The sequence below is a fragment of the Meriones unguiculatus genome, chromosome 7 (genome assembly GCF_030254825.1).
Source record: "Meriones unguiculatus strain TT.TT164.6M chromosome 7, Bangor_MerUng_6.1, whole genome shotgun sequence".
Classification (NCBI taxonomy): Eukaryota; Metazoa; Chordata; class Mammalia; order Rodentia; family Muridae; genus Meriones; species Meriones unguiculatus.
In genome coordinates this window covers 108,294,216-108,321,213 of record NC_083355.1, presented here as the reverse complement: position 1 = coordinate 108,321,213, position 26,998 = coordinate 108,294,216, and the positions used below count along the sequence as shown (strand labels likewise).

The 26,998-nt window shown below is 41.4% G+C and overlaps 1 long non-coding RNA gene across 1 annotated transcript; it reads left to right on the top strand.

Annotated features, from left to right (window-relative positions):
• Positions 1-165: 165 nt before the first annotated feature.
• Positions 166-25,087, top strand: LOC132655292 (uncharacterized). The gene is made up of 3 exons (XR_009593066.1): positions 166-1,397; positions 24,203-24,491; positions 24,966-25,087. It is a non-coding gene; the product is annotated as an uncharacterized LOC132655292 (long non-coding RNA).
• Positions 25,088-26,998: the final 1,911 nt, after the last annotated feature.

Below are 26,998 nucleotides of genomic sequence, written 5' to 3'. Positions count from 1 at the left end.
CTCTCCTGCGGCTGACAGCGATGGGAGGTCCCACTGCCAGGGGGCTGTGAGAAGACTTGAGGGGGTGTGGGTTGGAGCTGGGGAAAGGAGGAGATTTCCACAGATGGTGAAGCTGGAAGGTCCATGGGAAAGGAAGAGGAGAAACTGGAGACAGGAAGGACCCAGGTGTGCTCCTTGCGACAGCCCAGCCTGGGCGCGGTAGGAAGCCCCTCTCTCTGCTGGGAAACAGAAACCAATAGAAATGGGAAGCGATCAAAAGGGCACCGTGCATATTAATAGGAAGCCTCCTGGGGAGTCCACCTCAAAGTAAAAAGGCATTGGACATAGACGAACCAAACCCAGACCCAGTCACATCGCTTACTCCTCCCAACCCTGTGTTCATCATCTGTAAAATGGGAACAATAAAATCCAGCCTGCTACTCAGAATTAATGGGCAGTCAATTAATACAATGGAGGTGAGAGTTCTTCCAATAGCGAAAACTGTGCGACTAACTGCCAGCCGTCAAAACCATTCCTCGTTCAGAACGTTCAGTTGGAAAACTGAGGGGCAGTGATCATAGCAAACTGATTTAGCAAAAGCAATAGGAACTGTAAGCTGATGAATGATTTTTAATATCAATAAAATCAATGTTTTTTTTTTCCTTCATCTCACGAAGAATGATGCGTAGGTTAAGGGAAATGATAGTAAATTCTTTGAAAAAATGTACTAAATATCCAGATCTTTGACTACTGAGAAAAGAATATTGTGAACAAATATCCAGGTACTTCAGGTTGCCAGCAAAAAGACGTCTGGGGAGCTATCCATGGTGCGGGCACAGCCCAGCTGATGAACCGCAAAGGGAGGAGGAGTGGTTTGGCTCTTGATGTGCTCATGTGACTGCATTCTTGGTAGGTAGGTTGAGCTACCTGCCCAGGCTGTTCCATTGTACACTCTCCCAAAACACAGCCCTGTCTCAAGGCAAAGATAAAGGATTTCTGCGAAGGATGGTGGTGAAGAGTTAATCTTGAGTAAATAAAATAAATGGAAGTCGTTCTGAACGAAATATGAATATAACAAACATTTCTGAGAAGACGACAAACATTTTCCGTGATTAAAGGAAGGCTCAAGGAATTATTCCGAATTTTCTGGGAAGCTTGAGGCTTTAATAGAGAAAACAGAAATTGAAATTTGAAAGAAAGAAAGAAAGAAAGAAAGAGAAAGAAAGAAAGAAAGAAAGAAAGAAAGAAAGAAAGAAAGAAAGAAAGAAAGAAAGTGGCTTGGACAAGCACAGGACAAAGGAGGAAGTGTGCCTTGGAAGTTATCCCCACCCCTGCTCTGCCTACTGTTACGACTGCTTGTCACGGAACCTCTATTTCCACACTGAGAACCAGCTGCTGCTGAGGTCATGGCCAGCCAGGTGAATCTGGATCTGGATTTCAGACCTGCTTTTTGTGGTCCTATTCAAGACCTTTCACTTTCCTAGTTCTTGATTTTCTCATCTAAAAAAAAAAAAGAAAAAAGTGACATGATAGTCATATCAAAAAGTCATTGTGAGGATTAAATGTGAGAGTCTAGAGGTGCCAAGCACACATGAAGGATAGGTGTTGTTGGCGGTACCTTCTCAGGATGCTCACAGGCCCCCAATCCGTTCAGATTGGTTCCTTTCAGAGCCTTTCAAAGTCCCAAATCATCCACATCATTGACACTGTCCCTCAGCCTTGGCTGTCACTACTGCAGGCTTCTGACTTGTGATCAGTTGGGTTAATTCACTAGCCTGCAACATCTCCATACCCAGTTTCTCTGTGCCAACACAAGGCCCAACTTACTCCTTCAGTGAGATAAATTCTTTCCTTTTCCTTGTTTCCTGCCTTCTTCCTCCTGTCCCTAACCTTTCTTGCTATCTTTTTGTCCATTTTTCTGTGCTACATAAAATGTCTTTGCTTCCTAAAACTTGCCTGTCATTATGAATGCTTCCATTTCCTCTAGGTAAATGAACAGCCAGCATATAAAGAACTTTTCCACCCTGAAAAATCTGGGTTCATCATCCTACTGAATAAGCAGTCCATGTCCCTGCCTATTGCATTGTCATACCTACCTTCTGTCCACTCCTGGCTGCAATAGATGCTTCCAAGAGTCTCAGATAATTCCCTGCTACCTAGTCACAATTATTTTATTTCTTGGGGCCAGCATTTGAAATAGCTCCCTATTCCTTTTTAAAACTCACTCTTTACTTGACTTCTGTGATAGAACGCTCTTCAAGCTCTTCAAATCTTTCTCCAGACCTTTCCCTCCTATTGTTTAGTAAATGCCTCAAACATAGGAATATAAAGGGAGGACTGAGTGTATAGCTCAGTAGAAAAGTGCTTCCCTAACACGTGTTGGGTCTTGAGTTTGGCTCTCTACCATTCAGAAAGAAAAAAAGAAAGAAAAGAAAGAGAGAAAGGAAGGAAGGAAGGAAGGAAGGAAGGAAGGAAGGAAGGAAGGAAGGAAGGAAGGAAGGGAAAGAAAGAAAGAAAGAAAGAAAGAAAGAAAGAAAGAAAGAAAGAAAGAAAGGAAGGAAGGAAGGAAGGAAGGAAGAAAGAAAGAAAGAAAGAAAGAAAGAAAGAAAGAAAGAGAAAGTTAAGCAAATAATAAAAGACTGCCATTTTAGAAATACTAAGTTTGGAAAGAGAAAAGTACATTTAAGATAAAGGAATTAAGTCAATTTAAGAACTCAAATGGTGGGGGTAGAGCAAGCCAGAAACCTTGAGTGTTATTCCTAGCACGCCCAATGGGATGGTTTGAATGAGATTTCCCTCATAGTGTTGGACAGCTGAATACATGGAGCCGAGTATGGTGCTCCTTTAGATAGCTCTAGAAGGTGTGGCCTTGTTAGAGGAAGTATGTTATTAGAGGCAGGTTTTGTGGTTTCAAAGCAACACTCCATCTGTACTTTGCTCTCTCTGCTTCCTGTTTGTGGTTCAAGATGGGAGCCTTCAGCTTAATGCTGCGCTGTGCTTTCACTCCACCACCATGGACTCTACCCCTCTGGACCCATAGCCCCAAATTAACTCTTTCTTCTAATAAGAAAAATGGTAACTAATAGCGTGAAAGCTAATATCATTACCTAGTCCATCAGATCTTAATATTTTGTTATAGTGTACCAATATTCATGTTCTAGAAATAAAATATTTTATAAGTAGTAGAAGCCCTTACAAAAATTATCATAGGGCTAGAGAGATTGCTCAGCAGGTGAGAATTTGTGCTACCATTCCAAAGGACCCACGTCTGGTTCCCAGCACCCACTTCAGGTGGCCCACAACCACCTGTTGCTCTAGGGGGGTCTAATGTCCTAGATCTTCACGAGCACCTGCACACAGATACACAACCTTCTCCCCACGTACACGTACAATTGAAATCAATCTTTTAAAAAAAAAATTCTTCCGCGCATAGATCCACAAAGATAAGATGTTTTGTGGTTGGAGAGATGGCTTAGTGGTTAGGAGCACTTGCTTCTCCTCCCACAACCACCTGTAACTCGGATTCCAGAGGGCCCCAAACACTCTTCTGGCACCTACAGGCGCTGGGTGCATGTGGTACACAGACATACATGCAGACAAAACACCTACACACAGAAGGTTGTTGTGTTTTTTTTTTAATTTTTGAAATACATATTCTTTTATTCTTGTGTCGGCATGGCCCAGGCCAGGCAGGCACTCTACCACTGAGCTATGTCCCAGCCCTACATCATAGGTAGGTAGGTAGGTAGGTAGGTAGGTAGGTAGGTAAGTTTTTTTTTTTTTCAAACAGTCTCAAGCATCTCAGCTTGGATTCTAATTCACAAAGTAGCCAAGGATGACCTTAAACTTCTGAAACCCCAGCCTCTGCCTCCTGAATATCAGGATTATAGGCATGTGATACCATATTTGGTTTATGCTTGGAATCAAACCCAGAGCTTCATGCCGATTAGGCAAACACTGTGCCAAATGAGCTACATACCTAGGCCCTATTTCCCATATTTCAGGTCTATATAATTATTATCACATTATATATATATATATATATATATTTGTAAAACTTCCTGCCTAACATTACATTTTTAGTTATTCATATCAATTGAGCACTAGTTTGCTCATACTTTGTGTGTGTGTGGCATATGTGGACGTGGTGAGGGGTGGTCAGAGGACAGCCTCTCAAGTGTCTCTCCTCTCCTTTCACCTAGAAATAAGTTCTCTCATTTGTTCACTCCTGCTTATGTCAAGCTATCTGGCTCACAAGTTTGCAGGGATTCTTCGCCCTGCCTCCTGTCTCACCAAAGGATTACAGGCGTGCTACCATAGCCAGCTTTACATGAGTTCTGGCAATTCTTTTTGTTGTTGTTGCTGTGTTTTGTTTTGTTTTCTTTTGTTTTTCAGGATAGGGCTTCCCTGTGTAACCCTGGCTATCCTGATACTCACTCTGTAAACCAAACTGGCCTCAAACTCAGAGATCTGCCTGCCTCTGCCTCTGCTTCTGCCTCCCAACTGCTGATTAAAGGGCATAACCACTGCCCAATGAGTTCTGGGAATTCTAACTCAGGTCCTTACACTTGCGTATGAGCACTTTACCTGCTAAGGAAGTACTTTACCCTAGCCCATTTATTTATTCATAGAAATACCCCACAATTAATTTACTCATGATTTTGTTGTTGTACTTTTCTATTGCAAAGAACAAAGTTTCAGTGAACATTCTGACATGTGTCCTTTTGTACACAGATAATAGTCTTCAAGAGTAAGTTCAATTTTCACTAGATGTTGTTAAATCCCTCACTGAAGTGATTGTACCAATTTAGACTCCTTCCAGGTTCCGTTTCCATTATGGCCAAATAAATGACTCTGTCAGACCTATCTTCCCACAGACAATAATTATAAACCCTGGATAAAGGACCAAACCACTCTAAAAGTATTGGAGAGATTCTCAAGAGGCATCAACACTTGGAAGAAAGAAATGACTCCAGATGCGTTTCCATTGCTTGTGGCTGAGGGATGCTAAAGACTCCAATAGCATCCTCAAAGTGTTACCTACCAGAAATAGTAAACTATATGGTTTAAAGTGACCACAGCTGCTGGAAAGTGAGGGAAGAGTTCAAGAAAAAGCCAGAGCAGAAGATGTACGAATTATGTATCTCTACCCAAAGCCCTACCTGGTTTCTGAACCACATACATGCAAGGCTATACACAAATAACAACTACCAAATGAGGAATAAAAGAGCTAAGCAAAGATTTTTTTTTTGCTCCTCAAGAGTTAGTTTGTATTTAACTCATTGAACAACTGCTTTAAAAAAAGAAGTTGACACTCCTTTTTCTTTGTCCTATCCAGCTTTTATTTTATTTTAGTATTGTTTTTGATGCTTGTTTGTTTTATAGCAAGAAAAGAAAGTATGTGGGTTTGGGTGGAAGGAAAGATGGGCAAACCTGGGAGGATTTGGGGGAGGGAATCTGTACTCAGAATATAACAGAACACAGGCTCTCTGCAACATAATAGTCACAAGATCTAGGATAAAATTCAGACTTATTTGACATATAAAGAAACAGAAAGAGCAGGTGTGGTGGCGCACTCCTGTGATCCTAACACTCAGATCCAGGCAGAGGCAGGTGGATCGCCCTGAGTTCAGGGCTAGCCTGGGCTACAGAGAAACCCCATCTTGAAGGAAGGAATGAAGGAAGGAAGGAAGGAAGGAAGGAAGGAAGGAAGGAAGGAAGGAAGGAAGGAAGGGAAAGAGAGGAAGGAAGGAAGGAAGGAAGGAAGGAAGGAAGGAAGGAAGGAGGAAGGAAGCAAGGAAGGAAGGAAGGAAGGAAGGAAAGAAGGAAGGAAGGAAGGAAGGAAGGAAAGAAAGAAAGAAAGAAAGAAAGAAAGAAAGCACACCAATAGTTCCAATGCTGAAGCAGTAGGATCCTTGAGCTCAGGAGTTTGAGTGTTTGTTTGTTTGTTTGTTTGTTTGTTTGTTGGGTCTTGTCTCCACTCTTCCTACCTAGCCCAGGCTGATGTAGAACATAGGACCCTGTGCCAACATGCCTGAGGGTGGACTGAACAGCAACAACCTATTAAGAACAGAAAGAGGATAGCAAAAGAAAGGAGGAGAGGAGACAAGAAAGAAATAGGGAAAGTTAAAAATATGACCCATTGTGTAGAAAGAAAGAGAAAAAAAAAACAGCTCAATATGGGGGACATGATTATACCCCAGAGTTAAGAGACTGAAGCAGGAGGGTTATGAATTTAAGACCTGCCTGGGCTATTACAGTACATTTGAGGCCAGCTTGACCTATATAGAAAGAGCCCTATCTCAGAAAATCAAAAAACAAACAAAAAACAAAACAGTAAACTCAAGATGATGGAGAAGTCATACTTAGCAGGCAAGAGTTCCAAATTATCTGATTCTGCTCAGTGAGATAAGAGAAGATATGATGACTGTACAAACAGAAATGTCAGCAAAGAAATAAAAACTTTTTAAGCTAGAAACTTAGAGCTTGAAAACACAGTATTTGAGGGGCCGATGAGTTGGCTCAGTGGGTTAATGTGCTTGCTTCCCAGCCTAGTGACCTGAGTTCCAGCTCCAAGACCCAAATGGCAGAAGGAGGGAACAAGTTGACTTCTGGTCACATGGCATGTGTGTGCACACATACAAAATAAATAAAAGTGAAAAAATGCAACATTTAAAATTGTAAAATTCAGTGAGATTGATGATAGAATGCAGAAAACAGATAAAATAAGTAAGTTTAAATAGGTTGAAATAAAAATCATCCAATCTGAAGAAATGAAAGGAGATAAATTAGAACAAATAAAATAAAACAAAGTGAACACAGCCTAGAGGACTGTGAGACAAGAGTGAAATCTGTACCCAGCTCCTTTTTTTTTTTTTTTTTCATCTTGCCATACAAAGTTTATCTTGATTTATTATGTGCTTAGGACAATCTGGACAAAGCAATAATAAGAACAATATAGACAGAAACCTTCCCACTACCCAAAGTTATTCAAAGGAGAGGGACAAACACAGTTATCATATTTGCAATGAAAATGTGCACCTTATCTAACTTTTGTGTATTTCAAATATTATTTTTTCTTTTTTGTTTTTTTTTTTGTTTTTTTTTAATTCTTTATTAATTACACTTTATTCACTTTGTATCTCCCCAGTGGTTCCCTCCCTCCTCCCGTCCCAACCCCTCCCTTCCTCCACCCTCTGCATGCATGCCCCTCGCCAAGTCCACTGATAGGGGAGGTCTTCTTTTCCTTTCTTCTGATCCTAGTCAATTAGGCCTCATAAGGAGTTGTAGCCAGTTTCTTTAGCGTGTTAAACGGAAAAATTAAAAACGTCGGAAAGTAGCCATGTCTGGGAAATAAAAAGTCATCTGAGCCCTGGGGCACAGGCAGGAAAAACCAAGTTCTATACATCCTGCCAGCCTGTGGTGTACAGCAAGACTCAAAAACAACAAACAAACAAATCAGCAGCCAAACAACAACAACAAGAAAAAGAAAAGACAAGGAAAACCAAGGTGATTTGTTGTGGTCACAAGAGAAGCAGGCTCACTGCTTTCCAGTCTCCACTATTTCTAACTGGAAGTACCCGTTTTCTCTCTCCACACGCCTTCAAGATCTCCTACTATCATTTTATTTGTTTGTTTGTTTGTTTGTTCGTTCGTTCAATTTTAATTCGGTGTGCTCGATTTCCATTAAATACATTTTGTTTGAGGGTTTACGTGCATAAGGCCAGGGGGCTTTTGGGAATCTCTGTACATTCCATTCTGTTGTTGTTGTTGTTGTTGTTGTTGTTTTGGTTTTGGTTTTTCAAGACAGGGTTTCTCTGTGTAGCCCTGGCTGTCCTGGACTGGCTTTGTATACCAGGCTGGCCTCAAATTCACAGATATCTGCCTGCTTCTGGCTCCCTGAGGGCTGGGATTATAGGTGTGGGCCACCATGCTTGACTTTTTTTTTTTTCTTTCCCCTATGAATTTAAAACTTCTCAATTCAAGGCCAGGGTAGAAGCTTCATCCCCTCCTGACTAACAACCATGGTACTAGAATGTACTGTGCATACAACGAGAGAAGAAAGGAAACCATTGATTATCACCCATACACTGCTGAAACCTACAGCAGTGACCTGCCTGCAAGATATACAGGTACAACGGTGGCACAATGTTATGGGAGTAATCAAACACTTTCTGATTGGATTTAAGGCCCACTCGGTGAGACGGAAAGCATAGCTGACATGCTACAATAGCCAGGAACCTGAGACTTATTATGTCATGGGCCTAAAGGGAAACGCAGTACTATTACTCTGCTAAAGGAACATGACAATAAAATGATCCTTAATGACATAATGCTCTGCCCATAGATCCGTGCCCAGGAAACAGTGTCTTTCAGACACAGCAGGACTGATAGACATGTGGACTCACAGAGACTGTGACAGCGTGCAAAGGGCCCTCATAGGTTCAAGCCAGACAGGGACCCAGCACTGTGAGGGGGTAGTAAGCATGGAGTCTAACCTCAAACCAAGAAGGTATCTGCAGTTGAATCAGTTTTCTCTGATGTGTGTATCAACCACACTTCGGGGCAGGCCCCACGCCCAGGAGTAGTCGGCCAATGCAAAACAAACTCAGTGATAGTTTTGTGGAGTTTTGTTTCATGGTGCTTTGTTTGAGCATTTCTTTTTCCTTATTGTTCTTTTGTCTGTTTTGATTTTTTCACTTTTGTGGGTTTGTTCTGTTTCTTGATTTTGTTTTGTTTTGTTTGTTTGTTTGTTTGTTTTGTCTTTATTTCTTGGCTTTGGGGGATGAGATTGCTTTTTTTTAAGAAAGAAAAAGACATAAAGTTGGGTGGGTAGGGAGGTTTGAAGGATCTAGGAAGAATGGGGGAATGAAAACATGCCAATATCTATTGTATGAGAAAAAAAAATTTTCAATTAAAAAAATCACTAAAAAAATGCTCAAAACCAGTCAGCAATATTTATATGAGGGGATTGGGATTATGGCTTAATCGGTAAATCACTCACCATGCTATCACAAGGACCTGAAACAGGGTCTCACTAAGTTATCTAGAACTGGCCTTCAACCTGTGATGGTCTTGCCTCAACTTCCCAGGTTCCTGGACTGCAGACATCTTTTATAATGTGCTGAGGAAATGTTTCCTATACTTAGCTAATGATGGAAAGTTATTTTTAATAAAGAACATATCGAGCAGATAGACTGGAGAGTCCCCGTGTGCACTCTCCGTGCCCCCCAAACATTAGCATACGTGCACACGCATACACACACACTCCTGCACAGATACACAAGCATGCACACATGCAGACACACAAGCACACTGATACACACACATAAACGCACTAAAACACGAATGCACACACAGAGACTTTATTCCAAACTGCATTTGTTGCAATTGATGAACCAATTCAGCACATTCACGGAAATCCGTTGTCCAAAGCTTCGGCGTGTGTTGTAGAATTCGAGAGATGAGTCAGTAACGCACTGTTCATTTCTACCGTAATGGGCTTTTTTTATTTCTAGCGTTTTCTTTAGGTGGTGTTTCAGCTCTCTGCTTGTATTACCCATTTGCCCTTCATGTAGTCCACTTTCTCAGCAGATCCCTTAGCACGGTAATCATACTCATTTTAAATCAAATCATTATTCAATGTAGTCATCCTAAGATGCGTTTGCATCCAGTGCTTGCTTTGCCTTTCAACCTGTGTCGCTTCTTTCCCTCTAGCATGCTGACCTGCTTCAAAATGCGAACAGTGTCCGCTAGAGATCTGTATGTTAGAGTCTTCATCCCCAGGGTGACACTCCTCGGACATACCTTTAACTTTTAGAAGGAGGACCTTGTAAGGAGGCCCTTAGGTCACTGAAGGTATGTCCCCAAAGATGAGCATGGGGTCTAGTTTTGTGGTCTCTCTGTTTCACGGCTCACAAGTAACTGATTTACTCTGACAAGAACTCCCTTCCATTGTTACCCAGGGTCCTCACCAGAGGTCCAAATCACTGTGCTGCCCAATCTTAGGAGACTCGTGGAGCTAAATGAACTAACCTTTGTGCTAACTGCCTCAGGGATTTGGTTGCAGTAACCCACTTCTACTGACTACGATACACGCCTTGCAATTTTTTTGTCGAGTGCCAGGCCGAATGTATTAGGTAATAGGAAGTGAAGCAAACAGCATTTCGAGTAAGGGTTTGCGTTTACTTAGATAGGAGTTAGACTGTGTTTAATGTTGACTGGGGCTGTGAGTGTCAGGTTTCCGTTTCCTTTAGCGTCGTTCGTTGTCTCCCTTGTCATCTAGATTTCTTTAGAAATTCCTGAAATAGATTGTCTTGCCTCTCTCGCTTATAATCCAGTTAATGTACTGGGTCAGGTATTCTGTGGGAGAAGCAGGCTGTAGTCCTGTGACTAAATCTCTGTGTTTTTAATGGATTCCTTTTTTACTGTAACCTACAGAAGCCTATCTTAGCCCTCACCTTACCCCACACACAACCATCCTGTAAGGTAGAAAGTCTGGCGTAAGCTCCAACTGTCTGGTGTCCTGTCCCACAGCTTGGACAAGGTTTGAATAAACCCATTACCCTGAGACAAAGCCTTCATTGTGGAGAATATACAATCCGGGTTGGATCCTCAAGTGCTCCATCTTATTCCCTGGCAGAAGCAGAAGGTTTTTGTTTTGATTTGGTTTTTGGTTTTTGGTTTTTGTTTGTTTGGTTTTTTGTTTTTTGTTTTGTTTTTTTTTTTCAGATCTTCATCACGAGAACCCCTTAGAGCCTCCAGCGCTGTGGTCCTCAACCTTCCTCGTGCTGCGACCCCTTTAATACAGTCCCTCATGCTGTGGTGATCCCCCAACTATAATGTCCTGTTGCTAACTTCATAACTGTAATTTTGTCCTGCATCATAATATAACTCTCTGATATTCAGGATATCTGACATGCAACCTCCAAATGGGGTCTTGTCCCACAGGCTGAGAACCATCGCTCTAGAGGTAAAACCCATTAACGCGAGCCCCGCCAAGCCTGTCCCCGCCAAGCCTGTCCCTGCCAAGAGCTTCTGCATATCAAGGTAGTCTACTCTCCACTGCCACAGTCCACCGGTAACCAGGAAAGTGCTTCATGCATTACTAAATCAATGTAGTGAGAGTCTCTGTGCTCACCTGTTTATCCGGGATTTGTGTGTTGCTTTTTTGGTGGTGTTGTGTGTGCGTGTGTGTGTGTGTGTGTGTGTGTGTGTGTGTGTATAGGTTGAATTTTATTCCCCCCAAATACATGTTCACCCAGAACATCACCGTAAGAGCATATTTGGAAATACAATCTTTGCAGATGCAATCAAGTTAGGGCCATAATGGGTTGGGAAGGCTGTAAGGGACACACAGACCAGAAGGGAAATCGGGTGGAGGTGGAGGCAGAGATTACAGGAATGCCACGGTGACTGGAAGCCCTGGAAATAAGCCCGAAGCAGCAAAGAGTCTTCCCCAGAGCATCTGAAGAAGCACGGCTTCCTCATGCTATCGTTAAGCACTCCGGTGTCTGGCATTTCCTAACAGCATCTCTGAAAAACTGAAACAGGCAGTTTGTACTCTGGCCTCAATTCTCTGGGAAATCTAGGAAGACACAGTGAGCCTCAGTGTTTTCTCTTACTGTGAGGGCAGAAGCGTCAGCTTCCGCTCTGTAGAGAAGGGAAACCAGAAGTCTATGCTGAGTTGTTTTTGCATTTGTGTTTTTTGAACTGAGATGTTGCTGAGCTGAGCTGACTAGCCTTCAGCATTTGAGCTCAAACTGTCCTCCTAACTCAACCTCAAATAGCTAAATCTGCAAGTAAGCCCCCAACTTGTACTGAGTTTAAAAAAATCATCTGTGAAGTAGGCTATAATGTCTTCCATCTGCTAATGAGGTATATTATATTAATAGATTTCCTAAAGGATCATCACATTCTAGGAATAAATTTGATCCTATCTTTCTTTAATACTTCTGAACAGACTTGATAATTGTTTTCTAGAATCTTTGCACCTGTCATGAAAAGTGCCCTGGTTAATAATTTTCTCGTCTAGTTATAGCATTAGATGACAGTTGTCTGAACAAAAAAAGAAGGATAAGTTAGTTTCTTTGTCTAAACTTGTTTACATCAAATTTGGGTTATCTGTTCTCTGATGGCTCAGGGTAGGATGAGCCTGCAACTGTCTCCAAAGAGTATTAAAAGTCTACTGTCCCTCTGTCTTGGACCAACAAGACAGTGGGTCACCTTAGGACAGTGGTTCTCAAACTTCCTAATGCTGTGACCCCTCATGCTGTGGTGACCCCAGACCATAAATTTAGGTCATTGCTACTTCATAACTGTGATTTTGCTAATGTTATGAGTTGTAATGTAGTTGCTCGTATGCAGCCTCGGGGGTGGGGGGTCCTGACCCACAGGTTGAGAACCACTGTAGGATCTGATGACCCTCTGCTGTGCGGCAGTGGAAGCAGGAATGAGGAAATCACTCTTCTCTCATTCGTGTCTAGTGTCTCCAGCTGAACACGACAGTTCTTAATTACTCATAACAAGTGTGCTTACAGCTACATATTTACTTGTCAGTGTCTCAGATAAAATTCATTGTCGTTTGTTTTCCAAATCATTTTGTAACTAATGTTCTGACGTCCTCTTTTTAAAAAAGAGAGTTAGTTTTGGTTTGGGTTTTGATTCTTTGTTTGGTTGGTTGGTGGGTTGGTTTGGTTTGGTTTTGTGGTCCTAGAACTTGAACCCAGGACTGGTTCAGTGTTAGCCTGTGTCCTAACTCAATGACACAAACCCAGCCCAGTTGACTTAAAGCAGGCATCAGATGCCCTGGAGCTGAAGTTGGGAACCAAATTGCTCCTCTAGAAAAGTAGAAAACATCCTAACCACTGAGCTTCCCTTTGGCCTCTGCTGGGGTTTGGCATACTTATCTGTTTACCCCACTTTGGTTATGATTTCTGTTCATTTTTCCATGTAATTCTGCTCATTTTGTTATCTATAGATAAGTAAGAACATGTTTGTAAATTAAAGATTATATTGCTCAGTGAAAACATGTCTAATCATTACATCTTCGTGGTGACTTTTCTTCTTAATCTGCTGCATCTTTATTCTTCCTTTCAAACAATTTTTCCCTGAATTCTACTTTGTGTGATATAGCAGCCTTTCTGAGCCAATGTTTTGAACCATATTTGTTTTGTGTGTCGTTTTCCTCTCTTTATTATTACTAAGTCTGTGTGGTTTTGAGTCTGTCTCTTTTAATCAGCAAAATAGTTGAGGCTTGTTTCTACTTAGACTGATAATTTTCCTCAGTAATAGGTTGACTCTTTTTTTGTGCTTATTCTGATAGACTCGGCTTGTGCTTACCTTCTTATTTTGCATAGTCTTCATTGTTCCTTTCCTTTTTTTCTATTATTCTGTAATTGTGCTTTTAATATTCAAAGCTTATTCATAATGTCCCTTTCCTTCCCCTGATTTGAAAGGTTTCGATTCTGTTTCTTGTCTTTTACTGATTGTTTTGATTTTTTAAATAAAATTTCAACTATGAGTCTTTCTAGCAAACTGCAATATTTATAACTTCCTCTTAACTAAATACAAATACCTATCTTGTTAAGTAGCGTTTCAGTTTGCCTGTGCAAACAAAACTCACTGATGATTTGGTCAACAGTTTTATCAGCCACTGCATTCGCAATTATTTCTTGCCCACATACCTCCCTTTGATGCACCTTCACTTCTTTCATAAAAGACATAAGGAGGCTGGAGAGATGGCAGAGAGGAGAGGGCACCTGCCACCAAACTGGACAACTTGAGGTCCATCATCAAACCCCACCTGATGAAAGGAGATAACCGACACATACTGTTACCTCTGATCTCCACACACATGCACATGCACACACATGTGAACACATGTAATTAAACATTTTAAAAATAACAATGACAAAAGGCACAGGACTACATAACTTGGACTTTTGAATCTGAAAGTGTTTCTTGTTCTCTTTCTGGTATTTAGTTGGTTGTGAATTCTAGCTCAAAAACATTTTTTCTTCAATACTTTCTTTTTTGTTTTCTAGAATATTTTATTGGTGAGAAGTTTGCTCTCACTCTGCCTTATTTCAAACCAAACAAAAACAACATAGTAGCCAAGCATGGTACCACAAGCCTTTAATCCCAGCACTCAGGAGGCAGAGGCAGGCAGATCTCTGTGAGTTCAAGGCCAGCCTGGTCTACATAGTGAGTTCCAGAACAGCCAGAGCTACATAATAAGACCCTGTCTCAAAATAATAATAACAACAACAATAATAATAATTTTAAAAAACATTTTCCCCTTTAGTCATTTTAAAACTCTGTATGGATATTTTCTGCACATTTAATAATGTGTGTTTTCTTATTGACTTACTTTATTTTTCTCAGTACTGAGAGTACATTTTCTGTCATCTGAGGATTCAGAAAATGTTTCAACTCTAGGAAAACGTTTGCCATTTTTGCTTGTATTTTTCTTCTCTGCCATCTCCTTCCTTTTCTTATTCTAGAGCTCCCATCTATACTTCAGGCCCTCTTATTTTGTTGGTGTGTCTTAACGCTTGCTCATAGTCCTCATCTTTTTACCCCTCATAATGCATACTAAGTAAATGCCTCAAAATTCATTCTCTCTTTCTCCCTCTTCTCTCTGTAGTGGAAATTTTGGTTTCTTTAAAAACTTAGTTATGTTATTTGAACAGGTTTTTGTTTTAATCCCAAGTGTGGGATATAGAGCTGCTTTTAGTTTATCGGCAGCTGGTAACAGCTGCATGTAGCACGGAGAGGGCCGTGGTCTTTGCCAGCTGGAGACAGTTTAACTTGGAGGACTCTGAGAGGATATAAATACCAGAGCCAAGAGAGAAGAACGCTTCAAAGAGACAGTCGGAGAAAGAAGAAGGCGGCTTGTCATCCTGCTGCTACGTTGGCTGTATTTACTGTTACTGGGTTGCTGGAATGCTAGATATCCTGACCACTGAGATTGGTATTGCCCCAAAGAACCCAAAGACCCTAATAAGCCAGAGATAGTAAAGAGAACTCTCCCTCATTCCCCACTAACCTTCCTACCAAGTGTTGGGGTGGGGATGTTGATGGAAGGGAGGTAGAGGAATAAGAAACACCGTTAACATAGGAAATGAAAAGTATGCCAACACCTCTCCTCACTCCTCTTTCCCAACTTCCTTCTCTCTCTCTCCTTTCATTCCTCTTTTCTCTTCTTCTCCTCCTTCTTCCTCCCAACTTCCTCTCTTTCTCAGGGTGGAGAGGACTTAACACACGCTAGATAAATGCTTTGCCACAGAGCCACATTTATCTCCAAATTCACTGGTTCTTTTAGTGTACAATCTGTTGTTCATCTCAGGAATTTAATTTCCCATTTCAATGATGTAAATATTTTATTTTCACATCCTAATTAAATCTTTCATATTTACCTGTTCCCATTGCATATCTGCTTCTTTTCATTCATGGCATTTGTTACTTTTTATGAATTTTACTCCTACATTCAGTACAAGCATATTTGCTTGAGGGTCTTTGCCAGTTTCAACCACAGAAGAAAAAATAATAATTTTATTTGTAGTGAATTCACATTCTCTTGGGGTGTTCTGTTTTGTTTTATTTGCTTTCATTTCTTATCATTAAATTAGTTTGTGTAATTTGGGCTTAGATATCTCTTGTGTGAGGAGTTTTGTTTTTATTTGTTTTCTTCCCTTCTATTCTTCAAAGTTCACTTTCCCTGTTGAATATTTTCTGGTTTATCTCTTTGTCTCCACCTGGCTCCCTACATAGCCTGGTCAAGACTAGGTGTTGTACTGGGAAAGGAGAGCATTAAACAGAGACTGTCATTAAACAGAATAGAGTCACAGGTCATGAAACAGAAGAGGAGTAGTGGTAAACTTTATAGGGCACATGAAAGACCCTGGGTCCTATCCTCAGCACTGCAAAAATAAATTAAGTAAATGGATTTTATTTTTGAGATAGGCTCTCACTGTGTAGCCCTGGCTGGCCTGGAACTCACTAGGTAGACCAGGCTGATTTGGAACTCACAAACATCCACTCACCTCTGCCTTCTGGGTGATGGGATTTGAGCTATGTGCCACCAGACCCAATCAGAAAAATAGAATTTAGCTATTAAGCTATCTGATTCAACTGAGTCTTAAAGCATTATCTACGTCTTTCTAACTTCTTAGATTATAGCGTGTTCTAAATGACATACATTCCGCAGAAGAACCCCCAATTCATTAGGACCCTTTTCTTTTTCTTATTAATTTAATCTAATTAATTTAAGTAGACGTTTGTTTCTGGGGAGGGCGTCTTTATTTTATTTTGTGTATATGGGTATTTTGCCTGCGTGTGTGTATGTGCACCGTATGCGTGCCTGTTGACTGGAGGTCAGAAGAGGGCATGGGATCCCCTGGAACTGTAGTCACAGACAGTTGTGAGCCACCACGCGGGTTCTGAGAATTGAACCTGGGTCCTCTGACAGAACAAAAAGTACTCAGTCGTGTTTTCCTCTCAGCGCTCTGGGTCTAGAACTCCATGAATGGGCATGCTACCATTATTTGACAAGCGGCATTTGCTCTAGTTTAGGTTTGAAACATCTCCCAGAGTCACACATATTCAAGGACTGTTCCATCCCACTGCACCACAGAGACATGGGCATCCTTTAAGTCAGTAGTTCTCGACCTTCTTAATGTTGCAACCCTCAAATACAGTCCCTCATGTTGTGGTGACCCTCAACCACAAAATTATTTCACCGCTACTTCATAACTGCAATTTTGCTACTGTTGTGAGTAGTAATGTAAGCATCTCTGCTTTCTGATGGTCCCTGGGGGGTCATGACCCACACGTTGAGAACCACTGCTTTAAGAGGTAGACTCTAGAGCCAGGACTTTAAGTCAACTGGGGCATGTCCTTGAATGGAACAGTAGGACACCGGCTCCTCCCTCTTTCTCGCATCAGCTTCCAGTCCATGAAGGAAATGTCTTCAACTCCAGTTGTTTTTCAGTTCCGGGAAGCAAATGCAGGACCTCTCACATGTTAGGTGCTATGCCACTGAGCTGCGTTCCCAGTGCAGAGGTGGGGGAGGGGGCAGGGCTTTTGCTCCATCACATGCTCACAGCCTGCTGTGCTGCCTCCAGCTGCAGTCCTTAAAGCCATGTCATCTTTTGCTCCACCATAGACTGAAATCCCCCCCACCCCCGTCAGCCCAAAACAAACCTTTCCGATTGACAAGCTGATTATCTCAGGAATATGTTACAGTGCAGGAAAGCTGACTAATACTGTTATCTATTTCTTCATTTTCTGCCCCCTACTTTCAAAAGAATGAGCTGTTTCTCAAAGCTTTGCCTTTGGGCCCTGGCCTTTTCTGTATTGTCTCACCATCATTTGGATAGCTCATCTACTCCTATGAATAGATTACAGCTGGCAGGGTAAAGATTTTCAGTTCTTTTCATTCTGGTCTCTCAAGGTTCAAGCTTATATTCTTTTTTAAAATTTATTTTTATTAATCACAGTTTATTCACTTTGTATCCCTCCTGTAGCTCCCTCCCTACTCCCCTCCCAATCCCATCCTCCCTCTTCCCCACCTCTTCCCCCAGTCCACTGATAAGGGAGGTCCTCCTCCCCTTCCCTCTGATCCTAGTCTATCAGGTTTCATCAGAGGTGGCTGCATTGTCTTCCTCTGTGGCCTGGTAAGGCTGCTCCCCCTCCTCAGGGGGAGGTGATCAAAGAGCAGGCCAATCAGTTCCTGTCAGAGACAGTGCCTGTCCCCATTACTATGGAGGCTACTTGGACACTGAACTGCCATAGGCTACCTCTGTACAGGGGTTCCAGGCCATCTTCATGAGTGGTCCTTGGCTGGAGTATCAGTCTCAGAAAAGACCTCTGTGCCCAAAGTTTTTGGATCTGTTGCTCTCCTTGTGGAGCTCCTGTCCTCCCCAGGTCTTACTATCTCCCCCTTCTTTCATAAGATTCCCTGCACTCTGCCCAAAATTTGTCTTTGAGTCTCAGCATCTGCCTCGATATCCTGCGGGGTAGAGGCCCTCTGTGGTAGGCTCCTGTCCTATTCCCTGTTCTCTCTCCTTCGATGTCCATCCTCTTTGCCTTTCTGAATGGGGGTTGAGCATCTTAGCCAAAGTCCTCCTTCCTGATTAGCTCCCTTAGGTGTACAGATTTTAGTATGTTTATCCTATATTTTATGTCTAATATCCACTTATGAGTGAGTATATACCCTGTGAGTCTTTCTGCTTCTGGGATACCTCATTCAGGATGATCTTTTTATTCTTAACTGCTTGAGAGATTTTTTTTTAATAGAGAGATACCCCATCAGTACCTTCAGCTGAGCATGCATAAGCCATGCTTTATTTTCCTAACTCTGCACAGTTTTCTTTCTCATCATGAGACCCTCAGTCTCGGTCACCGTTGCTCAGACTTGAAACACCAGTGTTGTCTTCTTTCCCTTCACACGTACAATCTGATTGAGATTCATGTGTTGGCATTTGTTTCAGAACCACCCCAAATCCATGTCCTTCTGTCCACATTTCTTTGTGTAATATTCATCCATTTCTTCTTGATCTCATGTCAGAATCAATGAAATACCTTCCTTAGGAGCTCCCAGATGGCCCTCTCACTCCTCTTTAGTCAATTCTTCGTGCTGCTCCCAGCATGGTTTAATCATTTGAAAGCTGTGTGTGCCGAAGGATCTGGTATCTTATTGCTACTTCTTCAAGTTTATCCTGTGCTTCCTCATCACTCGGCCTTTATTCTATCACTCCCTTCCCTATGTATCTACCCTAAATATCTACTTCAGCCAGGAGACCCTCTCCAATCAAATTTCTCCTTTGCCTCAACTCCCAAAATTCTCTGCCTAAACTCCATATATAGTACTTGTCTGCCACCTTATTCCATGTTTATTTATCTAAGCCAGTTTCTTGGACATAGTGATATACACTTGTAATCTGGGGGTGGGGAAGGCTGATTAGCAAGCTCTGGGCCAATTAATGACATCTCCTGAAGAACTGCAACTGAAATTGGCCCTGACTTTCACATGAATGTATATATACTTGCATTAGTAGCACACATGTACATTCTCACAAACATGTATCACATACTCAGGTGCACGCGTGCACACACAGGCACACACACAGTTTAATCACTGAGTGATTAAACACAGTCCTGTTTAATCACTGAGTCCTGGACTCACTGAAGACGCAGTCAACCCTATTGCATACAACAGGTCCTACTCCCCACTCTGTGAGGAACATTTCTAGACACAGATATTTAACCACAAGACGGTATACATTCTTAAAAAAAAATTAAATACAGAATATCTGCAATGCAAAGGAATTCCCCAACCATTGCTTTAACAGTAAACTCAATTTGTGATGAATTTCATTTTCACGACAATAAAAGAACCGATTTAAACCCCAAACCTCTTATATCTACAAAGTAAGCTAATGACATCATTATCACAAAAGGTCTGATGTGAAAAATAAATTAAATCTACCTATTAAAGTGCGTAGCATGGTACTGGGCATATATTAAAGGTATAATAAAATACACTTTTTTTCCACTTCAAAAATAGTAAGAGAAAAACAGATAGAAGAAATACCACATAGAATTAGCCAATCTTGCAATCGTCTTGAATAGTGCCCGAGATTCATGTCGCTTCTACTTCACCCCCTTGTGACCGTACACCATTCTGTTCTAGAAATTTTTCCACTTTAGGATTTTTTTTTTTATTCTCAAATAACATTTCATGGAGAAACTTGATTATGTCTGAAGTGTAATCCCCGGTTGACCCCGACACAAACCCTTCATTTCACATTCATTTCTACCCTCATGTCAGTGGGTACATGGAGCAATTCTTTGACGACTTGCCTGTTAAGACATAGCTATTGTTCAAAGGGCAGTTTCCTTCTTGGGTGCAAAACTTTCTAGTTACTGTGGCTGGAAGCGACCTCTCTCTCCTAAAGCTCCTCAGGAAAGTCCTAAATGCTTCACTGTGGTTTGATTATCCTGGTGAAACTTTTATAAGCATCTGCCCCACACTGCCCCACAGACACAAAGTGGACATTGGATAAATAAATCTGGTCTGTGTCGCTACTCATCTTCTCCATCCTGAAACAGTCTCCTGGACCTAATTATGTGTTTGTGTTCCACACTTGTTAACCCTGGAAAGTTTTTGAGGAGCACGGGGCACGCTATTATTATTATTATATTTTATTATTTTATTCTGATATGCTGAGTAAAATGACCACTTAGGGAGCAATCATGCACATACTAAATTAATTAATTAATGTAAAAAAGGAAGAAAGACGTGAGGAAGAAGAAAGAAAGGGAGTCTTATTTCCTATGTGAATCATGGAAAACTATAAACTCTCTTCTCAATAAAATATTAATGGAAGACATCAAATGCAAGGACAGTCCTGTGTGATCACTGAGTCCTGGACTCACTGAAGACACAGTCAACTCCACTGCATACAACAGGTCCTGCTTCCCATTCCATGAGGAACATTTCTAGACACGTATTTAACTGCAAGACCACATACATTTAAAAAAAAAAAGCATAAAATATTTTAGTCTCCGACTCTCAAAGTTCCCCATTATAACTTTTAATTTTATATGTTAATTTTCACAACCATATCTTTTTGTTATGCAGCTGAATCACATGTGGCAACTTTTTGTATTCTCTTATGTTTTTCCTCATTCATTTTTTTCTATATTTCAAAAGTTTTTATTTCATTTTTGAGATTATAATATAGTCACATTGTTTTCCCCTTATCTCCCATCCCTCCAAACCTTCCCATATACCCATCCTTGCTCTCTTTCAAACTCATGGTCTTTTAAAAAATTATTTGTTGTTATGCGTATATGTATACACATATACATTCCTAAATGTGATCTACTCAGTCTATAATAATGTTACTCGTTTGTATGTTTTCAGGGGTGACTGTTCAGTATTGGAAAAGCAATTGGTGTTTTCTATTTCTCCCACTCTCAGCATTCCTTAGTTGACTATAGTGGCTTGTGTAGGGTTGAGATCACATGGTCTTTCTTAGTCCACTTTAGCACGTATATCGTTGTCACCCTTGTTCAGCTCATGCTTACGTCTCACAGCAAACTCCCTGATCCTCCGACTCTTGAAATATTTCCACCCTTTCTCTTGCAATGTTCCCTGAGCCTTAGGTGCGGGAATTGGGTTGTGGATGTAGCCACTGGGACTGGGCTCTCCAGCTGCATTTTGATTGGTTGTGGTCTTCTGCAATGGTCTCCCATCTGCTGCAAGAAGAAGTTCCCTTGATGAGGGATGAGAACTACACTTGTCTGTGGGCATAAGGAAAATATTCAGAATGTGGTTGAGGATTATGCTTTTTTGGTAAAGTAGCTATTGTAGTTATTGTAGGTTCTCCTCGGATATCTACGAGTCCTTTAGCCCTGGGTAGTTGGCTAGATTTCTAATATCGGACATACTTTCCCTTTTGTTGAGTTGGTCTTAACTTCAGTTAGAGAACTGTGGGTTACCACCAAGATATGCCTGCTGCTACTGCATTCTTAGGGCTATTGTGCCCCATGGGCCATTGTTGTGGTTCAAAGGTGTCTCAGCTAGTAGGACTGTTGGTTGCTTCTCACCTTTGGGAGTTTGTATGGCACCTTTTGGTACAATGAGAGCTAATACTTAGGGAGGAGACATTCATGTCTGTTCCAGCTCAGGGCCCCTTAGACCCTGTGTCTGAAGTACATGCTATCTTTTTTTTTGTTTTTAAGTATAACTTCCATTTTATTTGTCCAGAGTGTTTTTTTTTTCTCTGTCCTTCTATCACCAAAGCCTTTTATCTTTATGTGGCTTTGGAGGAGGTAGTGGTGCATCACCAGCAGGTCTAAATTGTGGTGGGGATGTTCAGTCCTTCTGGCTTTCTGACCACTTTGCTGTGAATGGTGCAGCTCGACAGAGTTTGGGAAGCACATAAACATCGAAGACACTTGCTTCAGATATGTCCCTGATAGCAGCAGCCTCTACAATGTTCTGAATGAGTGTACTGTAGGTAAAACATGAAAGTACAACGTAATGAATTGTGATTAATCAAGCTAATAACATGTACCCACACCCAGGTCAAGAAACAGAACATGACACCACTACTACAAAAGCCTTGAACTCACTCTTCTTTCTCCGTCAGAACTTCCTACCTCCCTCTCAGCAGTTACAAATCTGACTGTGAGGGTAATTGCTTTCATTGCTCGCTTTATACAAATGAAATCTTAAAAGAACAGAAGATCAAGGAAAATTTATTAGTCACTCGACTACATCTGAGCATATGGCCAATATCATTTCTAGAAGAATTTTCTCAATTATTTTTATGTGCTTACTAATGTTCCAAACTGCTTCTCTGGCCTCTATCAATGCTCAGGTGGGATTTATTGCACACCCTTGAAGCCGGTCACCAAAGGTAACATAGCAGGCAGGACTCGGATCTTCATTTCTTCGAGGATGTACTATGTGTAACCCCCAAGATCTGAGCAATCATTCCTCAAAAACCAATACTTCAAGAAGATTATGCAGTCTGTTCTGTAGAAGAGGCTTCATAGGAAACGGCTGGCACAGGTGAAAAATGACGTTGAAAATGGAGTTGTCAGGAAACTCCCATGGCTGAAGACGGAAAAATAATTCTCTAGCTTTTTGAGTAGCACCCTTGTCACTAGCGTACACACACACTCACCCACCCACACACACGAAGACTGACATTCATTGTGCAAGTGCTGAGAAAAAGGAAGGGAAAATTCAGCTTGAAACACAATACACACTGTCATCGTTTGAATGAGATATGCTCCTTATTGACTCAGGGGTTTGGAGATTTGGACCCAGTTCTTGGTTCTATTTACAAAGATGTAAGTGGTGCAGCTTTGCTAAAGGAAGTAGCTGACTAGGAGTAAGATTTGAGAACTTAAAGCCTTGTTCTCCTTCCATATCTTCTCTCTGCTTCGTTCTTGTAGTTGAGGATGTAAGCCTTCAGGTTCCTGTTCCTGACTCAACGCCTGCTCCTTGTTGCTATGCTTCCTCACCATGGTGAACTCTTAGCCCTCTAGAACCGTAAATCTAGATAAACTCTTCCTTCAGTAAGTTACCTTGGTCATAGTATTTTATCACAGCAGCAAATTAGTAACTAATACAGAAGTTGGTATCAGGAGTGGGATATTGCTGTACGTGCAGTCATAAACCTGACCTTGCTGTTCTGTGGTAGAATATGAAAGACTTTGAAACGTTGATGAGATAAATGGTTGAATGCTATAAGCAGCATTTCTTCCAGCTGGAGCCTGTAAGGCAGGAGTGCCATCTTCTGCCTTTTTCCCTGAGAACTTGCCAGAGGCTAATTAAAAGGTGATGGACTGTGGTGGTTTGAACCAAAACTCCCCCCCATAAGCCTCAGATGCTTAACTACTTGACCCCCAGTTGCTGGCTCTGGTTGGCTTTACTGGAGTGAGTATGTCACCGGAGGTGGGCTTTGGGACTTTTAAAAATTTGAACCATTTTAAGTTTATAATGCTTTGTGTTTGCATTTCAAGAGTAAGACCTTGGCTTTCTATTTCATCCGAAATGTTTGATTCTCATCACCATGACTCCCTGCCATTATGAACTCTTAACCCTCAAAAACCATAAGCCCAAGTAAACATTTTTTTAATAAGTTGCCTTAGTCGCAGTGTTTTATCACAGCTACACAAAAATAAATAATACATGGATTAATTTCTTTGGTAGAGAAAATGTCAAAACAGCATAACTGTTTTCTGTGCTGTGGTTGTCATTGATAATGCTTCTTCAGGTCTACAATGAAAAGAACAAGTAATCAAAAAGAAAATTTTAAAACATACAAATTAGAGAGTAAGGGAGAATTAGGAAATTCAATGTTAGAGCCAAAGAATGTGCTAGAAGAGAAGGTATAATCATGAAGGAGATTTACACCATTGAGAAGAGGACTGGTATGTATTAGAACAAAGGAAAGTGTGGCCTTAGGGCAAGACCCCACTCTGCTAAGCTTCCAATTTGTGAAAATAAAATGCTTATAGAGTTTCTGTTCCTAAAAAGCAACAACAAGTAGAAGCTGTTGCTAATGCAATATGAAAGGATGAGGGTCCATCTCAAACTGGTACCCAAACATGGTAGTGTTGTTCTCAAGATACTGGCTTTAAAGACATATAAAGTGCAAGAGTAAATGAGTCATAGACTAATCCTCCTTGGTTTCAGAGAGCTGTGGGGGCCAACCAGAATACGGCAGGAGAACCCTGCCTGAAGGCCCTAATAGCTCAAGAGGCTGTGAGATGCCGCTGTGTAAGCCTGGGTTACAATGGAGACTCCAAGACATTAAAGATGCCAGAGCCATGAGGCATCTAACACGGAGAGCTGCATACAAGCTGTGAAGCCATCTCATGAGAGAGACGTATGTTGCAGGAAAGTTAGAGGGGCAGAGCTATCGAAAACCTTTGAAACTACAGTCTCAGACATCAGGCATGTACAGGATTTGGTGTTTGCTCTGGTAAGTTTCAGTCTTACTTTGGTTCGGTATTTTCTTATTCTGTCCCCAGTCCTCTCTTTTGGAATGGTGATGTATGTTCTATGTCACTGTATGTAGGAGTATGAATTTTGCTCTTTGATTTTACAGAAGGTTACAATTAAGAGATTGTTCTTGAGTCTCAGAAAAGACTTTGGATTTTTAAAGTTTTGGAGACTGTGAAAGACTATGGGGCCTTTTGAAGTAGTAAATGCATTTTTCATGATGATATGGGCATGAGCTTGTGGGAGCCCAGACAATGCAATGTTATAATTTGACTGAGAGATGCCTTCTATAGGCTTGGGGGCTTCAATACTTGGTCACAATTAATGGTGCCATTTGGGAGGTTTAGGAGGAGTGGCTTTGTCAGAGGAAATATGTGATTGGAGGTAGGATAGGCTTTGAGAGCTTAAAGATTTGTGTAATTCCACGTTTACTTTCTCTGCTTCATGTTTGCAGGTCAAGATGTGTGCTCTCAGCTTCTGCTCTAACTGCCGTGTCTGCTGCTTGCTGCAATGCTTCCCAGCTACAACAGACTCTCATCCCTCTGGAACTGTAACAGAATAAACCCTCCTTTCTATACGTTGCCTTGGTTCTGGCGTGTTATTACAGTGTCTTAGTTACGGTTTCTGTTGCTGTGAATAAACTCCAAGACCACGGCAACTCTTATAAGGAAACATTTAATTGCAATTGTCTTACAGTTCAGAGGTTTAGTCCATTATCATCATGGCAGGAAGCATGATGCCATGTAGGCAGACATGATGCTAGAGAGGTAGCTGAGAGTTCTACATCCAGATTGACAGGCAGCAGGAAGAGAATGAGACACTGGGCCTGGCTTGAACATCCGAGACCTCAAACCTCCTCCCCTCCCTGCCCAGTGACACACTTCCACCAACAAGGCCACACCTACTTCAACAAGGCCACACCTCCTAACAGTGTCACTCCCTATGAGCCTGTGGGAGCCATTTTCATTCAGAACACCACACACAGCAATAGAATGGTAACTAACATAGTTGAGTGCATAGCTAAATATTACTATTCATACGTTTGCTTTCTCTTTAACCTCAACACATCATACTATACTACTTTCAAATGACTGCCAACTTATCCCTCCATCAGTACTTCTTCACCTCCTTGGCCCTAGTAGACATTGCAGCCTTTTTAACTTAATTTGTTCAGATAATTGTGTAGGAGGTTCTCATTTAATTTGCAATTTGCCAATTATGAGTAAATTGAGCCTATTTCTCAGGATTATTTTATACTTGGAGTCCTTTCCTGTGAAGTTGCTATTCAACTCTTTAACTATCTTGATTAATTGTCTTTTTTTCCTTTTCAATCTGCAGGAGTAGTTTCTGCCATCCAGTTATAAGCTCTGTCAGTTTTCTATGTTGCAGGCATCATATAGGACTATTCTCCAAGCCAAAGTGCCACCACCTTCATGAGTTCAGCTATGACTACTTGCAAAAGATCATCACAGCTTGGCTTGTTGATTGTTGACCTTCCCTCATAAAAGGTGGGAAGGAGATCATAAAGGACCCTCATCCAAGGGTCCTCACCCAACTACTCCCTCCAACCAGCTGTATGCAGTTCTGTACTAATTTCATGTTGCTCAGGCAGGTAACAGTATAGGCTGGGAAGGACTATGGATAGGATCCCATGCACACAGTCATTATCCATGTTGGTTGAAGACTTTCCAGTGTTGCTCCTTTAAGACCTTCTACACCCACACTCATAACCTCTTACCCATTGGTCTTGAAGTAAGCCTGATGAACTCATTGGTTCTTCAAGGTGAATTTGATCCTAGTAAGAGGCATAGAACCTATTTTATATCTCCCCCAGGGAGATAACTTCAGCAACAGAAGGTATTTGTGTCACTTTGCAGCCTACCTTTGCATTCTCGTAAGTCCATCCCTGGCTTGATGAAACAGAGGCCTTAGTGCACTTATTTTTTGTTTGTCTGGGACATGGTGTGGTGTTTTGAATGGCCCCCAAAGGTACATATATTTGAATGCTTGTTCTGTAGTTGTTAGAACTGTCTGAGAAGGATTAGAAGGCATGGCCTTGTTAGAAGTGTGTCACTGAGGATTGGCTTGGAAGCTTCAAAAGCCCACATCATTCCCAGTAAGCCACTTTCTCTCTGTCTTGTGGTTGTTGTCTCAAGATGTAAGATCTCAACTACTGCTCCAGGACCATGCTTGCCTCTGTCTGCTGCCATACTCTTCACATGGACTCAACTACCCTCTGGAAATGTCAGTATCAAATCAAATCCTTTCTTTCATAAGTTACCTTGGTCATGGTGTTTTGTCATGGAAGTAGAGACACAGGGTCTCCTGTAACTCGAGCTGGCCTCAGACATACTATGTAGCTGCGGGTGACCTTGAACATCTGATCTTCCTGCCTCTGCTTCCCAAATATTTAGATTGCAGAGGTGAGCCAACATTACCAGGTTCTTTTCCTTTCTTACATAATATATTACTTTTGTGAAGTGATTT